The sequence below is a fragment of the Schistocerca nitens genome, chromosome 5 (assembly GCF_023898315.1).
Source record: "Schistocerca nitens isolate TAMUIC-IGC-003100 chromosome 5, iqSchNite1.1, whole genome shotgun sequence".
Lineage (NCBI taxonomy): Eukaryota > Metazoa > Arthropoda > Insecta > Orthoptera > Acrididae > Schistocerca > Schistocerca nitens.
The window spans coordinates 421224755-421244712 of record NC_064618.1 but is presented as its reverse complement, the minus strand read 5'-3'; positions in this window follow the sequence as shown (position 1 = coordinate 421244712).

The window sequence follows — 19958 nt, the reverse complement described above, 5'->3', positions numbered from 1 at the left end:
ATATTACAGCGATAGGTGCCGGGTTGGAGTCTTGGGAAGGAAAAAATTAATGTTTCTTCTCGTCATTTCAGTTAAAACATCTAGCTACTGGCAAGGAAATCCGATATATCACAGTTGGTTGTGTTTCGATATCAATCCGATTAGTTTCTGGGTTCGAATCCCTGTTCAACACAAAGCTTTACCTCACGGCATTTCAAGTTAGTTACTTGTGAAGAAGCAATATTTAACATCTCTCGTAGTTCGTTAACAGGGACAAGAGATGCTGCGGAGGAATTCGCGGCCGTTAAAAATGTTTGCGTTATGTAATTTAAAGTTGATGTTTGCTAACTGATACTGTCTAAAATCGAGGTATGTCACTCTCTGTATCCCTAATCAGGAGTGACTGTTAGTTTGCGCCAGTCACGAAATCCTTGCTTAGTTTGCATGACCTAGGTTTCAATCCATATGCAGAACGAGACGGTTCGTCGTGTCATTTGAAGTTCATACATATTCGCAACTAGCAGCTCGTGAATGACTTAAATTTTTTAATGTCATTTTGTGTTAAATAATATGTACGGTATGTTACTTTGAAGAGCAATAAATGTGTGCTTACAAGCCTTAACGACACTCTTATCTGTGATAACGTGTTCCCTGATATTTCTAGCAACGTGGTATTACTTAACGTCAGCTGTGTTTTCTAGTGGTGACTTGTTGGAACCATTTTCAATAGTCAAACGACTGTGCCAATGAGCGATTAGAGGACCTGCTAGACAGCTGCGTTATGCCGGTTGCATGCGAATCAGGCGAAATGCAGTTCTGGTCGTTCGGATACTTTTGAGTATGACTGTACGTTGTGGTAAGGGGAATCCCATTCTCCTTACTGTAAAAATGAACTTCAACGAAAATTTACGCGTGACGCTATACTGAAGGCATAGCAGATCGTGCTAGTTATGCAGTAGAACAATCAGGAAACAGTGGTAGCAGTGTCATCAACTTTAGAGAATTGAAGTCACTACACTTATGAGCCTTTTGCTTTATACGCTTACCATATTTCATTCTATGTAATTGGCTGTGTAGTTTAGACTTACATTCCTCACTGACAGTAAAATGATCTTCTCGACGGACAGAAATCTTCAGACATAAAAGAAGTCTGACTACTCCAAGGAAATGTTACAGGACCAGTACTGTTCAATTTCTATACAGATGACCCAATGGATAACGCCGGAAGCTCCATAAGGCTGTTCGCTGATAAAGATGTTGTACATGGAGTAGTCGCAGCAGTAAGAAAAATTGTAATTAAATGCCGGAATATCCATAGTGAATCGACAGTTGGTGCAGAGAGAAACGGTGGACCATCAGTATAAGCAAGTGTAACGTACTGCGTAAAATAGGTGGAAAGACTAGTTATCGTTTGATTGTCCGACTGCCGAATAATCATTAGAAGCAATCACATCCTTTAAGTGTCTGGGTGTTGAAACGCGTACGTTTCATATGTATTCATCACCAGCGATGGCGAGGCATGACGGAATCTCTGACCAGAGAGTTATTTATCGTTGCTAGTCTGCGCTTGACCGCGCGAGAGTTTTGTTGTGTGTGGGGAGTCGGCAGAGGGAGTAGACAGTTGGATAGTTGTACTCAGTCAGTGCTAGAGTGTAGCGAGTCGGCATGCGTCCGCGGTGTGCTCTGCCCACGAGTCTGGTCAGGAATGTGGTGGACGATGTGTATTATTATAGAAGGTAATGAAGCAGCATTGCGCTCAGCTAATAACATATGTTAATTGTAACTAATTTGTTCAAAAAATGCCCCAATAATAATTTTTCTATAAAGTAAATTTCTTAAAGAAAAATATTCATTGCAAGTTAAATAATATTTCCTATGCATTCCCTCCAAGAATCAAAATTAAATGTAGGCCAGCATTGCACGGAGCTGTGCCGAAAAATAAGAGCAGATATAGATGCATTTTTCTACTGAGGTAAGAATTTTGGTTTTTCCATTCAGAACACAGGGCCGAAGGTCAGCGTTGCTGCCCTTATAAGATTTATCAGGTTTAATTATTTGTGTTGAGATGTTACATTCAGTTCATGGCTCATTTTTTATTATTCACTTTTGTGGGAAGACAACATTTGGCACATTTTTTTTATAATCATTTACTTTAAAATTTTTGCGGGGAGGTTACACTTGGCTCATTTTATTATTCCATTAATATAGACAAACTTTATTGCGGGGAAGTTACAGTGTATGCGAGCGGAGAAAATTTACGATTAGACGACACATATTAACTAATCTTAGGAAAGGCAAACGACAAAGTAAGATTCATCGGAAAGTCCTCAAGAAGTGTATGCACATACGACAGAAGTAGCTTATAGAAACCTGATCCGACCGATACTTCAGTAATGCTAGTCCGAAGAGGAGCCTTTCAGGGTGATATTGATTGAATAGATGGAGGATATTCGAAAAATAGGAGTGTGCTACGGCACAGATTCGTCTAGTAAGTCTGAAAGGACCACGAGAATTTTCATTCAGTTCACGAAAGATGCAACAAAAGAAGAGTTCTGTTTTACAGTTAAATCCCAAGAGCGTACGTTCTTGGAAGAGTAACCCAGCATACTACCTCCTCCTCTGTTCAAACAGCTGAACAGAACTGAACGTACTCAGACATTTCGCTCTTTACCTATTCTGATCAACACTAAACTGACAGTCAATATATTTAGCGCAACGGAATCTGACTTTCAATAATCCCTACAAAAGAATGGCATTGACTAACATTAACCTATACCTTTCACAAATCACTTACCTCACAAAAATCTTCGTTACTCAAGCTACTGCAATACAGCGAGCGCCACTACTGCCAGCTAAATAAAAGATTCAAACTACTGAAGGCACTAACTACTGATAGGCACAGTTAGCAAAAGAAAGATTTTGATAGAGAACATACAATGTATTTACCTTAATAGTGTTCAAAAGTCATAATATATATAGCAGTTCATGACACCCATTCTTACAAATGTACTGTTTCTGATGGACACACGTCCAGATCATCCGCTCTCAAAATGCGCCATCTCACTTCCCCACATCCACCACTGCTGGCGACTCACCTCCAACTGCGCAACGCTACGCGCTGTTAACAGCCAACAGCCCAACACTACAATAGCGAACAATAATGCAAACCAGCCACAGACTGCACACAGCACAGCCAGTGATTTTCATACCGACCGCTACGTGGCGTTACCAATATAAAAGCCTAAACAGCCTACTTAAAACGTTAAGAACGTCCGCAGCTACTTTTCTTCGCGTGTTCTCAGTTGTGATTATTTTTTATTGTGGTGCAGGAAATGGTGGGAGTGGAAAGTGGCTGCCGTATAAATATTATAATATACACTCCTGGAAATTGAAATAAGAACACCGTGAATGCATTGACCCAGGAAGGGGAAACTTTATTGACACATTCCTGGGGTCAGATACATCACATGATCACACTGACAGATCCACAGGCACATAGACACAGGCAACAGAGCATGCACAATGTCGGCACTAGTACAGTGTATATCCACCTTTCGCAGCAATGCAGGCTGCTATTCTCCCATGGAGACGATCGTAGAGATGCTGGATGTAGTCCTGTGGAACGGCTTGCCATGCCGTTTCCACCTGGCGCCTCAGTTGGACCAGCGTTCGTGCTGGACGTGCAGACCGCGTGAGACGACGCTTCATCCAGTCCCAAACATGCTCAATGGGGGACAGATCCGGAGATCTTGCTGGCCAGGGTAGTTGACTTACACCTTCTAGAGCACGTTGGGTGGCACGGGATACATGCGGACGTGCATTGTCCTGTTGGAACAGCAAGTTCCCTTGCCGGTCTAGGAATGGTAGAACGATGGGTTCGATGACGGTTTGGATGTACCGTGCACTATTCAGTGTCCCCTCGACGATCACCAGTGGTGTACGGCCAGTGTAGGAGATCGCTCCCCACACCATGATGCCGGGTGTTGGCTCTGTGTGCCTCGGTCGTATGCAGTCCTGATTGTGGCGCTCACCTGCACGGCGCCAAACACGCATACGACCATCATTGGCACCAAGGCAGAAGCGACTCTCATCGCTGAAGACGACACGTCTCCATTCGTCCCTCCATTCACGCATGTCGCGACACCACTGGAGGCGGGCTGCACGATGTTGGGGCGTGAGCGGAAGACGGCCTAACGGTGTGCGGGACCGTAGCCCAGCTTCATGGAGACGGTTGCGAATGGTCCTCGCCGATACCCCAGGAGCAACAGTGTCCCTAATTTGCTGGGAAGTGGCGGTGTGGTCCCCTACGGCACTGCGTAGGATCGTACGGTCTTGGCGTGCATCCGTGCGTCGCTGCGGTCCGGTCCCAGGTCGACGGGCACGTGCACCTTCCGCCGACCACTGGCGACAACATCGATGTACTGTGGAGACCTCACGCCCCACGTGTTGAGCAATTCGGCGGTACGTCCACCCGGCCTCCCGCATGCCCACTATACGCCCTCGCTCAAAGTCCGTCAACTGCACATACGGTTCACGTCCACGCTGTCGCGGCATGCTACCAGTGTTAAAGACTGCGATGGAGCTCCGTATGCCACGGCAAACTGGCTGACACTGACGGCGGCGGTGCACAAATGCTGCGCAGCTAGCGCCATTCGACGGCCAACACCGCGGTTCCTGGTGTGTCCGCTGTGCCGTGCGTGTGATCATTGCTTGTACAGCCCTCTCGCAGTGTACGGAGCAAGTATGGTGGGTCTGACACACCGGTGTCAATGTGTTCTTTTTTCCATTTCCAGGAGTGTATTTATTACTCTATTTTGACAACTCTTAACTCTCAGTCAGTGTGATACAAATAAGGTTTTCAGTATTCTACTTGCAAAATATAAAACTTAATACCCATTTAAAAACACTATAAAAATCTGTCCTTTAGAATTTAACCAACATCAGAAAAAACTGGGCAAGTAATGTTAGACTAAACATTGTATCACAATAGAAAAACAAGAACAGGAAAACAGACTGGAATCTATCTTAGTCCTCAACACCGAAGCATAAAATACACTTTCATGTGATACATAAAAACGACGCACCATGCAGGAATTATCCGAATAGGACGGAAATTTGTCGATCTGATATAGATGTACAGACAAGCAAATCATCACAACTTCAGAAAAACTGGATGAGTTATTTAAGAGAAAGAACTTCACAAAGTGAGCAAATTAATAACGAGTTGGTCCACTTCTGACTCTTACGGAAACAGTTATTCGGCTTGGATTGATTCATACAGATGTTGGATGTCCTCCTGAAGGATATCATGCCAAATTCTGTCCATCTGTTGCTCTGTATGATCAAAATCCCGAGCTGCTTGGAGGATCCTGTCCATAATGATCCAAACGCTTTCGCCGGCCGGTGTGACCGAGCGGTTCTAGGCGCTTCAGTTCGGAACCGCCCTGCAGCTACGGTCGCAGGTTCGAATCCTGAATCGGGTATGGATGTGTGTGATGCCCTTAGGGTACTTAGCCTAAAGTAGTTCTAAGTCTAGGGGACTGATGACCTCCCATGTTAAGTCCCATAGTGGTCAGAACCATTTGAACCAAACGTTTTCGATTGGGCGACCTCGTTGGCCAAGGTAGGGTTTGGCAAGCGCGAAGAGAAGCAGTACGTAGAAACTCTCGAAGTGTGCGGGCAGGCATTGTCTTGCTGAAATGTAAGTCCAGGACGGCTTGCCCTTCGAGGGCAACAAAGCGGGACGCAGAATGTCGTCGACGTAATGCTGTGCTGTAAGAGTGCCGCGAATGATGACCAAAGGGATCCTCCTATGATGTGGAATAGCAACCTTCACCACCGTACTTGGTTGTCGGGCCAAATGCCGGGTGACAGTCAGGTTGGTGTCCCACCGTTGTCCGAGACGTCTGCACCCACATCTTCGGTGTCCATTCAGTGATGATTCCTGCTTCGAACTGATACCCGATGACCAGTGAGGACGTATCTCGAAACGTCCCAGACACGGTGGGATACGAAACCGACTGTCGCCCGCCATACGGCCCCATAACCAGGAATGACGATTTGGGGTGCAATTTCATTTCATAGCAGGCCCCATTTAGCTGTCAATCACGGCACTTTTACAGTGCAGAGATAGATTATCCTTGATGGCAAACCATCTTGGGCTTACAATGCAGCAAGCTAATACCCGCCCGCACACTGTCAGAGTTCATAATGCTTGTCTTCGTCCTCGCTAAATAATACCTTGGCAGGAAGGGCGCCAGGTCTTTCCCCAAGTGAGAACTTTTGACGCGTTATGGCCAAGGCCCTCTCACCAGCTCGGGATTTCGATCCAACGCACCATTTGGGCAAGAATTTGGCACAATATCCCTCAGGATGACATCCGACAGCTCTCTCTATCAGTGCCAAGCCGAAAATGAATGAAAACGTCATTGAGTTCTTTCTCCCGAAAAAATCATCCAGTTTGTCTGAAATTGTAATCATTTGCTTAACTGTATATGTACATCAAGTCTATGTTACATTGCCAACAAATTTTAATCTAATTGAGCCTCTGGTTTCAGTTCGTAGAGCTCAAAAAGGACAAAATGAAAAGAAGCTTGTCAAACAGCCTTATCTTGTGAGTAACTGCAACAAGTATTTGGGCGGCGAAGACAACTATGACTGACTTCTGGAGAAACATACGATCGCAGTTCGTGGGAAAAATGGTATTAACCAATTTTCATAACAATTGTTGATATTGCTGTGAGAACCACATATATGCGCTACAACAATGTATCAGAGGAGGCCAAAATCATCAAGGATATTCGAAGATACACTGCCACCTCATATACGATAATCGGGCAAAGAAGAAGCACTGGCAGCCCAGCAACACAAGTTCTGGATACAGTGCAGTTGGATGGGGGAGATCACATTATTGGAAAAAGGAAAAATCAGAGAAAATGCCGATTCCAAAATTGTTTGAGGAAGCTTCTAACATTTTGTACTATATGTACTTCTTATTTTTCATAATTTCTTAACTATCCAGACTTCAAAAATAAATGGTTTGTTGGTAATTGTGCCACCTAACTAGCTACTAACGTCTATGGATACTTGCTTTCCAAGATTTAGATAAATAATAATTAGATTCAATGTTTTATTAAAAGTAAATCATTGGGCCTGTAGGCTCTAATCACTAGCTTCCGTAGGTAATCACAGTTACCCTTGTTCACGAAGTGTATGATGTGACTCCATTTAGAAGCTAACTACAGATCTTCCTAAATTACTTCTCATAATCTTTCAAAAGGGCTGAATTTCTTTTGCACTTCGAGTATTTAAATAATTCTCTCCGAATGCACTCAGCGACCTATTTTTAGGACAATGATTATTTTCACATCTGTCAGACGGAATCAGATTAAACTTCAGCTATATGTTTTTTAAACCTTCTAAACATTTCCTTAAAAAATTTACAGAAATTCGCATTAAGAAAAGAATTTTGGCGCTAATGGATTAAAACTCGCTATCGGTGAAGTTATTAAGGAGAAATACGTTCAGGAACGAAAATAAGAGCACCCGGAATGGATTGGAAATCTCACGTTTCTAGTGGACTTAACTGCGCAGTGCCCACAGCAAGGGAGAAACAACTTATTTTTGATTTGATGAGAATGTGTTTCAAAAGAAAATCACATTGTAGAAGGGACAAATTCTGTCGAAGTTAGTACAGTCCCTAAGCTCACTAGAGTTAAAGAAAACGCGAGGTTTGAAAAATTCGTTATGGTCTTGAAAGAACATAGGGAAAGTTTTGCAGACACAGCCAATCTTACTTGTGTTTTCGAGGCATTTTGCCGTTTCAGTTGAAATCTCCTCTGTGGCTGGTTCAAATGGCTCTGAGCACTATGGGACTCAACTTCTGAGGTCATAAGTCCCCTAGAACTTAGAACTATTTAAACCTAACTAACTTAAGGACATCACACACATCCATGCCCGAGGCAGGATTCGAACCTGCGACCGTAGCGGTCGCGCTGTTCCAGACTGTAGCGCCTAGAACCGCTCGGTCAAATCTCCCCTGTTCACGAGCAAATGTGACTTACTGATTGGCAATGTAATTCCCGTTTTAGAGACAAATCTATTTACATTGAAACTGCCCAGGATATCTATATTGTTGTTCTCATGAAGAGTTTCCATGCCTCCTTAATGAGGTTGCCAAAGTGCTCAATATTTCGATGAACGTATGTGTGTGAAACACGTTTTTCGATTATTAAACTAAATAAGTCCCGATTACGTGGCAACCTGTGTGCGAAAATATGTAAAATTTTCTGTGGCTCTCCGTACAACGATGGTCTTCATAAAAGTTGTAAGTGGGATGTTGAATAAGTAACGCAACACTCTTTTTTTATTAAAGCAAGTTGATTTTATTCAGGATTCCGATACACCGTTTTATTTCCCATGAAAAACCTTCCCATCATCCACTTGCCGCTTCCTGCGGAATGCTTCCTTTATTGGACCAAACAAATGGAAGTCGGAAGGTGCGAGATCCGGGCTATAGGAGAGATCGGGAAAAACAATCGAACGAAGTTTTGCGAGCTTCTCTCGGCTATAAGGAATTGCGTTGACTTGGAGATGGAGACGTTCGTTTGATTTCGTGTCGACGAACACGCTGAAGTCGTTTCTTCAGTTGCCTCAGAGCAGCACAATACACTTCACAGTTGATTGTTTCACCATGATGGAGAACATCATACAGACTTCCAGAAGCCCGACGTCATGAGCTTACCGCCTGATGGTGCGACTTCCAACGATTCCTTCGGAGGAAGGGTGATGTGGTGCCGCTCCATGGATTCCCATTTGTCGCCCAGTTCGAAGTGATGAACCCATGTTTCATCGGCTGTGACGATGTTCGACTAAAAATTGTCACGATCAGCCTCGTAATGCGCAATCAATTCTGTAGAAACGGTCCTTCGTTGATATTTATGGTCTCCTGTTAAGCTCTGAGGAACCCGGCAGGCACACACCTTCGATTACCCCAACTAGTGGAGGAATACGCCTGCGCTACCAAGAAAAGACGTCCAGTTGAGCAGCAAACTGTTTGACTGAGATCCGTCCATCACCCCGAATGATAGTGTCCGAACGTTCCAGTTCTGCAGGGTTCACAGCTGTTTGCGGCCGGACGAAACGCAGGAGATACAGCAGATTAGCGCCACCTTATTTGCGATGATGACACGTGCCTCGCCCAACGACTCAGCTTGTCTTCGTTGTCTGCCGGGTCTCTGTAGATATTATGCAAGTGCCTACGAATATATGTGACGCTCTGGTTTTCCGCCAAAAGAAACTCAGTGACAGCTCTCTGCTAGGTACGCACCTCCATTACAGACACCATTTTGAAAGCTATGTGCAGGGCGTTTCCGTAAGAGTCTGCAAAAATTTAACAAGGACATTAGCCGTTGCTGCGCTGAACATTTTGAGATAGGGAACCTGGGATAGGAGAAGCCAGTTTAAGTGATAATAGGAATGAAATCACTTTACTGTGTACTTTTTTATTTACATTAGCTAATCACAGATACCATCATTGACACAATGAACGTACTATCACACTATATCTTACAAAATGCGCTGAAACTGACGGCCATCAACCTCAAGGCAAGCATGGCATCGGTCAACAAGTTTCTGACGTTCCCTGACAAATTTTCCTGGTGTGTTTCGAATTACGTCACAGGCAGCTACAATTCTGGCAACTAATGCCGTCTCCTTGTCCACTGAGCCCTCAGACATAAGTGACTTTAGATATCAAATCAGAGGGATTCAGGTCAGGTGACCTCGGAAGCCACGGAATAGGACCTCCCCTTCAAATACAGCGACCAGGCAATACTGCACCAGTACTGCTCCATCGTATTGTACTCTACGTCTCTGAATAACACTACGTAATGAATGGGTCTGTCATTGATTCTGTCGTGGTACAATGTAAATACGATACAACAGAACCACCTAATGGAAAAGTAAAGCAAACAAAAACTGCATCATGGCTTCCTGGTAATCAGGCTCGTCCTCCCTGTTTCCTTTCAGGAAATAAAGAACATACATGTAAATAAACAGTACAGTACTCGTAAATAAACTGGAAGCACAGTAACGCTCCAGACAAAGCGGTAGAGAAGTTTACTTCCATGTCTCCTTAAGCTGACTTCTCCGATCCCAGGTTCTCTATCTCAAATTGTTCAGTGGAGCGTTCTCTGCGTGCTGTTACACTTTTTCACGCTCTTACGGAAATATTCTGTATAGTGCCGCGACATGTCGTACCTTTACGAAACTATAGAGGCTGGAGCGCGAATATTCCACGATATCCCACAGCAGATTCTGCATTTATTCAACCAAAATTTTGTTGCATTACTTATTGAAAGACCGTCATATTCTGTCTTCAGCACGCCAAAAATAGTTTTAAAAAATTAATATTTTGTTTCGTGTGCAACTTACGATGCTGCGAATTTCGAAACCGAGTCGTACGTAGTGCGACTGTATTGCCCTCTAAATAGTACGCACTCCAATTTTTTCCCTCTCCCCCGCCTCCTGTTAGCAGTGTGTTGCAGTGTGCAGCCAGGTTGAGCAATATGACAATCTAGACACGGAATGACTCGCGAGCCGAATAGTTGGCAACGACTGTACTGTAGGATACAAGATGTAAAGCAGCTGTAACAAAAAGTACACTGAAATGAATAGTAGAATGTCCTGTGTCTATGGCCTACCGTGGGGTAGACCGACCGTTCGTCGATGGGTATGAAATGATGATGATTAGACAACACAACACCCAGTCCGTAACCAGACAAAATCTCCGACCCAGCCGGGAATCGAACCCGGGCCCTTAGGATTGACACTCTGTTGCGCTGACAACTATTTTTTTTTTGGTTGATCTCATTTTGTTCTAGATTGTTGGATGAATTTGTTCGTGGCGGACGTCCGATGACCCCTGTTCAGGTTGATTGTTGATTCGTTCATTCAGTTTTTTTGTTACAGAGGGTAGCTAAACCCTCTGACCGAACACGCTGAGCTACCGTGCCGGCGCCACTCAGCTACTGGGGGCGGACACTGAAATGAACGATCGTGTGGCGTTATTGAGCGAGACGCCCCACCTGCGATTGTTCGGTTCCTAGTGCAAGTCTTTTTATTTGCCCCATTTTGGCGACTTTCGTGTCGATGAAGAAATGATGACACAACACCCAATCCCCGAGTGGAGAAAGTCTCCAGCCCAGTCAGGAGTCGAACTCGGACCCCCTGAATGGCATACCAGCACGCTGACCAGTCAGCTACGGACGCGAACTAGAAGTAAACTACACTCGGAAGCTTACACACGCCACTGCATTGCGCTTTAAACAAGAAATTTTCTCAGCTGAAGTTTCAAGATGTTTTCGCTAGTATAGACACACATGTAAACTACGACCCGCCAGAGTAGCCGAGAGCGCTAACGCGCTGCTTCCTGGACGCAGGTAGGCGCGCCGGTGTCGTGGGGGTTTCCTACCGTGGGGTTTCCTACCGCGTGGGTTCCTACGAGCAGTGGCACACTAAACCTGTCAGAGGCCCGGGCCGGCAAAACAAATCGAGGCTCCCCTTGCTGCCCCCTCCCACCCTCCTCACCATACAGGATTTCTCCGAGAGTTTCAAACGCAAACTTTGCTTATCATCTTCATTTTGTGTCATGATAATTTACAAGGTATAACGTTATTTTACATAACACTGAATGTGACTGCTCTTGTAATCTCGTTACTATTATTTAATAGCTATGCTCCCCTTATACGACAGAAATCATTACAAGATTTCTGTTGTTCGAATCTATTATTTATGTTTCGGAACTAAGTCGGCATAGAGCGAGCGGGGTATATAAAAATGAATTCCTATTTCCCAAACCAAGAGAAAGGTCACTGTGTACATAAAACTTCGTTCAGTGCATGGTAGAGGGTACTTTACTTACGGATTGCAACAAAAGCCACAGTGTTGCTCCGATCTTGATGAATTTTTTTTACATTTTATCTTCAAAACAAGGGGAACCTCACCCTCTAAATGAAATTTCATACGGTGTATGGCGGAGGGTTCCTTACAACAGAATTAAACACCATTTGACTGATCACCTTGTGAGTTGGCACATGTAGATATGTTTTCGTGGTGAAGGCATTTACACAAGCCAACGTATGCTGGATGGCGGATGGTTGGCCTACCTTTAAGTAAATTTTAAATAAATTCAACATCGTCTCGTCAATCGGCATGAAAGTTGGCAGATAAACGTATTTTTTCATAGACGGGGAAAGAGGAGATGGCATGACGGAGGCGGAGGAGGAGATATGTGAAGAGAGGAGAACGTGATAGGGGCGGGGAGTTGGGAGGAGGTGAATCCAGAGAAGTGAGAGAAGCAGATTAAAAGAGAGATGGAGCAGCAGGTAAACAGAGAAAGGGCGCAGGTGATGAATGACTAATGGAACACTGTAATAAATACATAAATTAGGGGTGTTATTGAGCATTTGATGTACTATCAGAAAAAGCGGAGGAGGAGATGGACAGTGACGGGAAGATGGATGGAGAAGGAGAGGAGGATGAAGAGGAAGTGTTGTGAGAGAGGGGGAGTAGATGGAGGAGATAGAAAGAGAGACGGATGGGTGGAATGAGGAGGTGGATAGAGAGACGAGATAGGACTAAATGGACAAGAGAGATGAGAGAAGAGGGGATGAACTGACGTAAAACTAGGATGAATAAATATCTGGGCAACGCCGGTTTTACAGTTAGTAATTAGATAAAGATTTACACGACAATGGGCGTGTTCATCTGAAAGAAATTACAGAATATTTCCCTATGGTTAGGTGCGGCGTATAAAGTCTCGATAACTAGAGCGTTGTTCTTGGTGTCTACAGATGATAAAATTCGTTGCTTCATATAGATGACTCCACCAAAGTTCATCTAGTTGGAATTTCATCTTTATAAAATGAACTACATAATAATCAGCTGGAAAATTCTCCTGTTGGAGCACAATAAAGGCAAATATGATCATGTATAAAAGTCTCTGACAGAAAAGTGGGCAACCAGCTGTCTGAGTCCTCATTCCGCCTTCCTCACCAAAAATTCTGGAAGCTTCACAGGACGAGTGACCATGTTATGTAAGAAATTTCCCAAGTACTTTTGTTAATGAGATTCGCCAAACACAAATAATTAGATTCGTATGACATATATGACGAAACTCCAGAATCGGCTAGTTAACTTTGCGATATTATTGATGCTGATCAACGACGACACTGTCTGAGAAATGGTGACAACACCTGCACTGAGGGTGAGCGACTGGGGTAGACTAGCAGTAGGGGAGGCTCAGTTCGCAAACACCTCGTTAGGGAACCGGTTGCTCTGGACAGCTTCGCTACCTGCTGCACCCTTGTAGGAAACCCCACGATAGGAAACCCCACTTAGCCGGTGGGCCGGCCTCGGATCGAATCCGCCCGGCGGATTACCGACGACGGCCGGTGTGCCGGCCAGCCTGGATGTGGTTTTTAGGCGGTTTTCTACATCCTAAGAGGTGAATACCGGGCTGGTTCCCAAGTCCCACCTCAGTTACACGAGTCGCAGACATTTGAAGCACATTCACACCATTTCACGATTTACACTAGACCCAGACAGTTGGGGTACACTAATTCCGTCCTGGGGGGGGGGGGGGGGGGGGGTTACAGGGTGGCGGCAGGAAAGGCATCCGGCCACACCTTACGATTAACCATGCCAAATCCGTCCTTAACCCTGCCGACCCTGCGCACAATGCGGGATAAAGGCGGTAGCTACAGAAAGAAAGACACAGATGTAAACTATGCGATCTTCCACATCCACCACTCGTGACGCAGCCCTGGGCTTTTGCCGAGGCAGATCTAATGACGCAGCAACTACGCACTCCTTGGGAGAACACAGCAGTACGGTCGACCGGACACGCCTGGGCACGACCTATGTACGCCCCTCGGTATTGGCATGAGCGGTGGCGGCGGCGCCCCGCAGCGGCTCGCAGGCGCCGGAATGTGCGCCGTCACCGGGTAACGACCTCGGGCGCCATTGTGGCCACCGGCTTACCAAGCCGGGACTCAAATTAGAGACGACTGCCCCGGCACCAGCAGCCGCCTCCGTAATGCGGCGATTACGGCGCGTAATGGAAGAGATGATAACGACGTCAGCCGGCTGTGCGCTTGGGGACACTCCGGAGATAATTAGGCCCGCGGAGCACAATGGGAGCCGCCGGTAATACGCCGGTTGGGAAACTTGCGTATTCCGAAAGGCCTCTCCGCGGAAGAGGAGCGCATGTTTTCCTTCAGAGCAGCGCCGAGTTTGTATAGGTTTCTTGCCTCGGGGGAGAAAGAGCAGCCCCACTTACGCGACGTCTCGGGCTCCGTTCCTTCTTTCCCGTGGCATGCATTCGTCGGAAGACTGGTATCCTGCGCTAAACATGATACGCCGCTCTTGAATGTAGTTAAATGTATAATGACACATATGATACACGTCTTAGTATCAAGTGTTGACGTCATTTTTCAGAAGATCTTTACATCCAAAATACGAGCTATGCACTTCTCCCGTATTACTCGGGGAAACCGTATTCAAATGTGGCTCTACCAGAGAGCAAAATATACTAGTGGAAATCAGTATAAAAGCAACGATATTTGTTGTAAAATTCACATTGTCACCGCGCGGAGTGGCCGCGCGATTTAAGGCGCCATGTCACGGATTGCGCGGCCCCTCCCGCCTGGGGTTCGAGTCCTCCCTCGCGCATGGGTGTGTGTGTGTTGTTCTTAGCATAAGTTAGTTTAAGTAGTCTAAATCTAGGAACCGATTTCCTCAACAGTTTGGTCCCTTTAGAATTCACACACCTTTCAACCTTCCATATTGTCGATTTGAATAGTTGCGGCACTGAATATGCAATAGTAACAAATCCAGTTTACTGACAAACGCAATTAAATGGTATCGCGTTTGATGTCAGTAGTGCAGTATGTTCAAAAATGGTTCAAATGGCTCTGAGCACTATGCGACTTAACTTCTGAGGTCATCAGTCGCCTAGAACTTAGAACTAATTAAACCTAACTAACCTAAGGACATCGCACACATCCATGCCCGAGGCAGGATTCGAACCTGCGACCGTAGCGGTCGCTCGGCTCCAGACTGTAGCGCCTAGAACCGCACGGCCACTCCGGCCGGCAGTGCAGTATGTAACAAGACAACAACGATTCAGATAGTGGATGTTGGAACTCAGTAAAAAGGCAATCGACTCTGCATGGTGTAGCGTGTGTTTGTACGTGCCTTTACTGCAAATAGGCAGGAGACACCATAAGTGACTGTTGATCCGTCATGGACAGGGGACATCGGCTGGTTAAGTAATTGTCAGTATCAACGAACTTCTCCAAAGGCCATGTTATTAAGATGTTATTTTATTTTATTTTGAAGACTACCAGTTTCAGCATTTCACTATGCCATCTTCAGGCCACATATGCATCTCTCCAATTAAACGATAATTTCATATAGTACCATAAATCCCTGGGTGTCGTGAATTCAGTCGTTCCACTACTGCTTCATTCGAAGACTTGCTATCAAGCTACTGGAACAATTGAATTCACGACATCCAGGGATTTGTAGTACTGTATGACATTATCGTCTATTTGGAGGGATGCATATGTGACACAAAGACGGCATAACGAAATGCTGAAACTGGTAAGGTTCAAAATAAAATAAAATAACATCTTAGTAACACTGCTGTTGGATAATTTCATTGACGTTGACCATTACAATTAGTGACAGTCAGTGTTATGTACATTTACCACGATGTGACAATGCCACGCGGAAAACAGTTACCATGAGATGAAAGAGTAAAACTTGGTGCGTACAAGGAAACTGGACCCTCCAATCGCCAAATCATCGAGACGTTGAACCGTTGAAGTACAGTGATTGATAATTTTTTTACACTAGGCGCACGATATGAAGAGAACGTAAAATGTAGGTTAAGTACAAGATTATTTGAGGTATACAAACGGCTCCTTCTGCGCAAAAAAAGGTCCACAAACCGTTATTCTTCTCAACTTGGTGCTGATTTACAGTTGTCGTAACTGCCAGATGTGTACGACAAATTTTGTCAAATGACAAAAACTAGCATTCAAGAAAAACTGCAGAAACCTGCTCTAACACACAAAGGTACATAGGCTAGATTGGAGTTTGCTGGACTTCAGAATGGGATAAAGTGATCTTCCGTGAAGAGAAGACGTTCAGTTTAGATGGACTGGATGGATTTCAGTATAATTGGCTTGATCTGAAAACAGGGCAGCAGGTACGAATGACTAAAAATTTTGGTGCTGCAAGTTTATGATATGGGCAGCCTTCTGCCCTGAAGGTAAATCATATATAGCTTGGCTAAACGCTGAAATGAACTCTAACATGTACACTGAGATAATAGAGACAGAACTGATTAGAATATATGAGGACCTACGTAAGGAAAGTCTAATGTTTCAATACAATAATGCTTCTGTGTTGTTGGTACAGCCAAATGTGATTTGAAGATGAAGATATAAAAAAACGTTCAGATGTGTGTGAAATCTTATGGGATTAACTGCTAAGGTCATCAGTCCCTAAGCTTACACACTATTTAACCTAAATTATCCTAAGGACAAACACACACACCCATGCCCGACGGAGGACTCGAACCTTTGCCGGGACCAGCCGCACAGTCCATGACTGCAGCGCTTTAGACCGCTCGACATGAATATATCGATGCCTTGCCCTGGCTTGTACGTAGTCCAGATGCGAACACGGTAGAAAAGATTTGGAGTATAATTGCAAGTCGAGTTTATCGCAATGGAAGGGAATTTGAGGCGATATATGGTCTGTAAAGTGCGATTCGAGAAGGGTGGGCGAAAATTTGAGTGCAAGAACTACAAATTGTAACAAAATTAATGCCTAAGAGAATTTTTGAGGTAATTAGGAGGAACGCCGCTTGATAAAATACTAACAATGCAGTAAGACAGCAGGAAAGTGAGTGCTTTTATACCAGCTTCCACTCAGCAAATGCTAACGCCTTATTTTGTTACTCAAGTTATTCAAGAAACTATATAATTCCGTTATGATGGTTTGTGTCTTATATGTATCCACTACTTTCATAATAAATTCGACACAGTTACGCTATAGACATTCTGGTATAACTTTCGTAGAAACGCAGCCTCTACACTGATTTCCACTTCCGGAAGAGAAGCGGCTGGTTTAAGGCGCTATGTATTGATTATCGTCTCGTTATAACTAGGTGTCTTAAATCACTTATAACGATTCGCCTATGACATTTACAATTACATCTAAACACATACTCCGCAAGCCAGCGTGAGGTGCGTGCCGGAGGGTACCTTCTACCACTGCCAGTCACTTCCCTTCCTGTTCCACTCGCAAGAAGAGCGAAGGGAAAACCACTGCCTGTACGCCTCCATAAGAGCGCTAATTTCTATTACAGAAGAGTCCCGTTAATCCGAACTTATTGGGACCGGACCTTGTTCGGATTACCGATTTGTTTGGATTCTCCGGAATTTCGGTGATGAGTTTCTAGAATGAAGTATACCAAGCAGATAAGTAGGTATACCATGGTAACAAACGGGAACAAGTGTGGGACCAAGGCTCGCTCTCACTCCCTGCCCTTGGTGTTGTGCATTGTTGAGTCAGTGCACTGCCCGTTGGCTCACAAAGTGCTTGGTTATGTTAGTTATCGATCGCTGGTACGCGTAACAGTTGCATTGTATTCTCTACAGTGTAGTGGTCTACGTATTTTCGTCACGAGTAAACGGAAACGTACAACGTTAACCCTAAAAGAAAAACTGAATGCTTTGAAGCGGATATACAATGGTGAGAATGTATCTAAACTGCCAACGGAACTGGGTGTTGGTAGAGTAACCATTTGTGATTGGAAGAAGAACTGAATGAAGCTTGAACAGTCCTGTGCAACGACTTCGGGGAAACACACTCGAAATTCGGTAGACTTTGAGACAGTCCCAGTACAATAAAGTGTATGAAGCTCTTTTCATTTGGTTTACGGAGGAAAGAGAAAGGGGAACTCTTTTGAGTGGAGCACTGGTTCATGAGAAGGCTGTTTACCTGAACAATTTAATGAATGGTGATGAGTCTTTTAGTGCGAGTACGGGTTGGTTGGACTGATTCAAAAAACCTTATGGGATCCGTCAGCTAACAATTACTGGAGAGAAGCTTTCTTCTGACCGTGATGCAGCGAAGGAATACTTGGGTGAGTTTGAAAAAATGATAAGAGAGGGAAAGTATTCTCCCCAACAAATTTAAACGGTGATGAGACTGGCCTTAAGTAATCACAAGGTGCCATTAATGCTGATCAGCAAATCTGATAGGCCCTGAGGTTTTAAAAACTGCAACATGAAGTCCCTGCCCGCATATTATCACAACCAGAAAAAAACATGGATGGTTGGTAAGCTGTTCAAAGAATGGTTTTAAGGTCAGTATACTGCCTCTGTTCTATGGTTTTCTAACGAAAATATTTCCTTAGAAAAGCATCGAACAGAGGGAACACACTGGCCTTAAAACCATTCCCCATGCAATCCTTTTGACTGATAACGCGCCATCTCACCCCAGCACTGAGGAATTATGTGATGGAGAAATTGTGGCGAAGTTTTTGCGGTCGAATGTTCAACCACTTCTACAGCCGATGGACCAGGGCGTACTGCAAACATTAAAACTGATTTACAGAAAACAATTTTTAAGAATGCTGATCCAAGATGGTAGCATTCCTTTTGTGGACAAAATAAAAAAAAGACCAATGTGAAGGATGTTGTTTATTGGGCCACTGAGGCATGGCATAATATTTCAGAAAATACTCTGAGAAACTCGTGTAGAAAACTGTGGACATCTTTTGAATTATAGGACAGAAAAATGGTTCAAATGGCTCTGAGCACTATGGGACTTAACTTCTAAGGTCATCAGTCCCCTAGAACTTAGAACTACTTAAACCTAACTAACCTAAGGACATCACACACATCCATGCCCGAGGCAGGATTCGAACCTGCGACCGTAGCGGTCGCGCGGTTCCAGACTGTAGCGCCTTTAACCGCTTGGCCACCACGGCCGGCGAATTATAGGACACCGTAGTTAAAAATGAGAAGGAAAATCTACTACAAATTATAAGGACAATCCCTGGATGTGAAGAAGCTAGTGAAGGAGACGTAGCTAAATGGATGGTAGCGGATGGGGCATGAGTGGAGAACCGTACTGACGCTGATTTAGTTGCTGCTGTGACTCAAGGCCAGGAAGAAGTGGATTGCTGTGACAGAAGAGACAATGAGCCTGAAATCGATAAAGGAGAGCTGATGCCACACAGTGACGCAGCAGAAGTGCTTGGCCTCGCGCTACGTTATTTGGAGCTACAGCTCATTACTACACCTGCTGATTTGATGTTTATGAGACGACAGTGCAACTAGTCGTCACATACCAGACAGTCTTCATTACGACAACAAACAACGACTGAGTTTTTGTCATCTAAAATGTAGGGATAAAATGTCCACTGTGTTTTAGTAAGTTTGATAGCTTTTCTTTCATTGTTATGCGTTGTTTAAACGTAATGTTTTCTTGCGAATTTTCCTATTACATGTTTACTGCACCGTGTAAATTAAAATAGTGTGTATGTACAGCAGTTTACCGTACAGTTTTCCATACTTAGACTAACATTTTTCATGTTCGGATTAACAGAATGTTAGGATTACCGGGGTTGAGATTAACGGGACTCTGCTGTATCTTTTTGGTCTTTACGCGAATTGTACGTTGGCATGAGTAGAATCGTTCTGCAGTCAGCTTCAAATACTGGTTCCCTAAATTCTTTTAACCGTGTTTCGCGAAGAGAATATCGTCTTCCCTCCAGGGGTTCCTACTTAAGTTCACGAAGGAAATGGGCCCGAATGCTCAATTTTAATCTTCGTACAAATCATTAAGGTAGTAGAAGATACTGAAAAGTATTTCTGGGTGGCCAGGAGAAACCA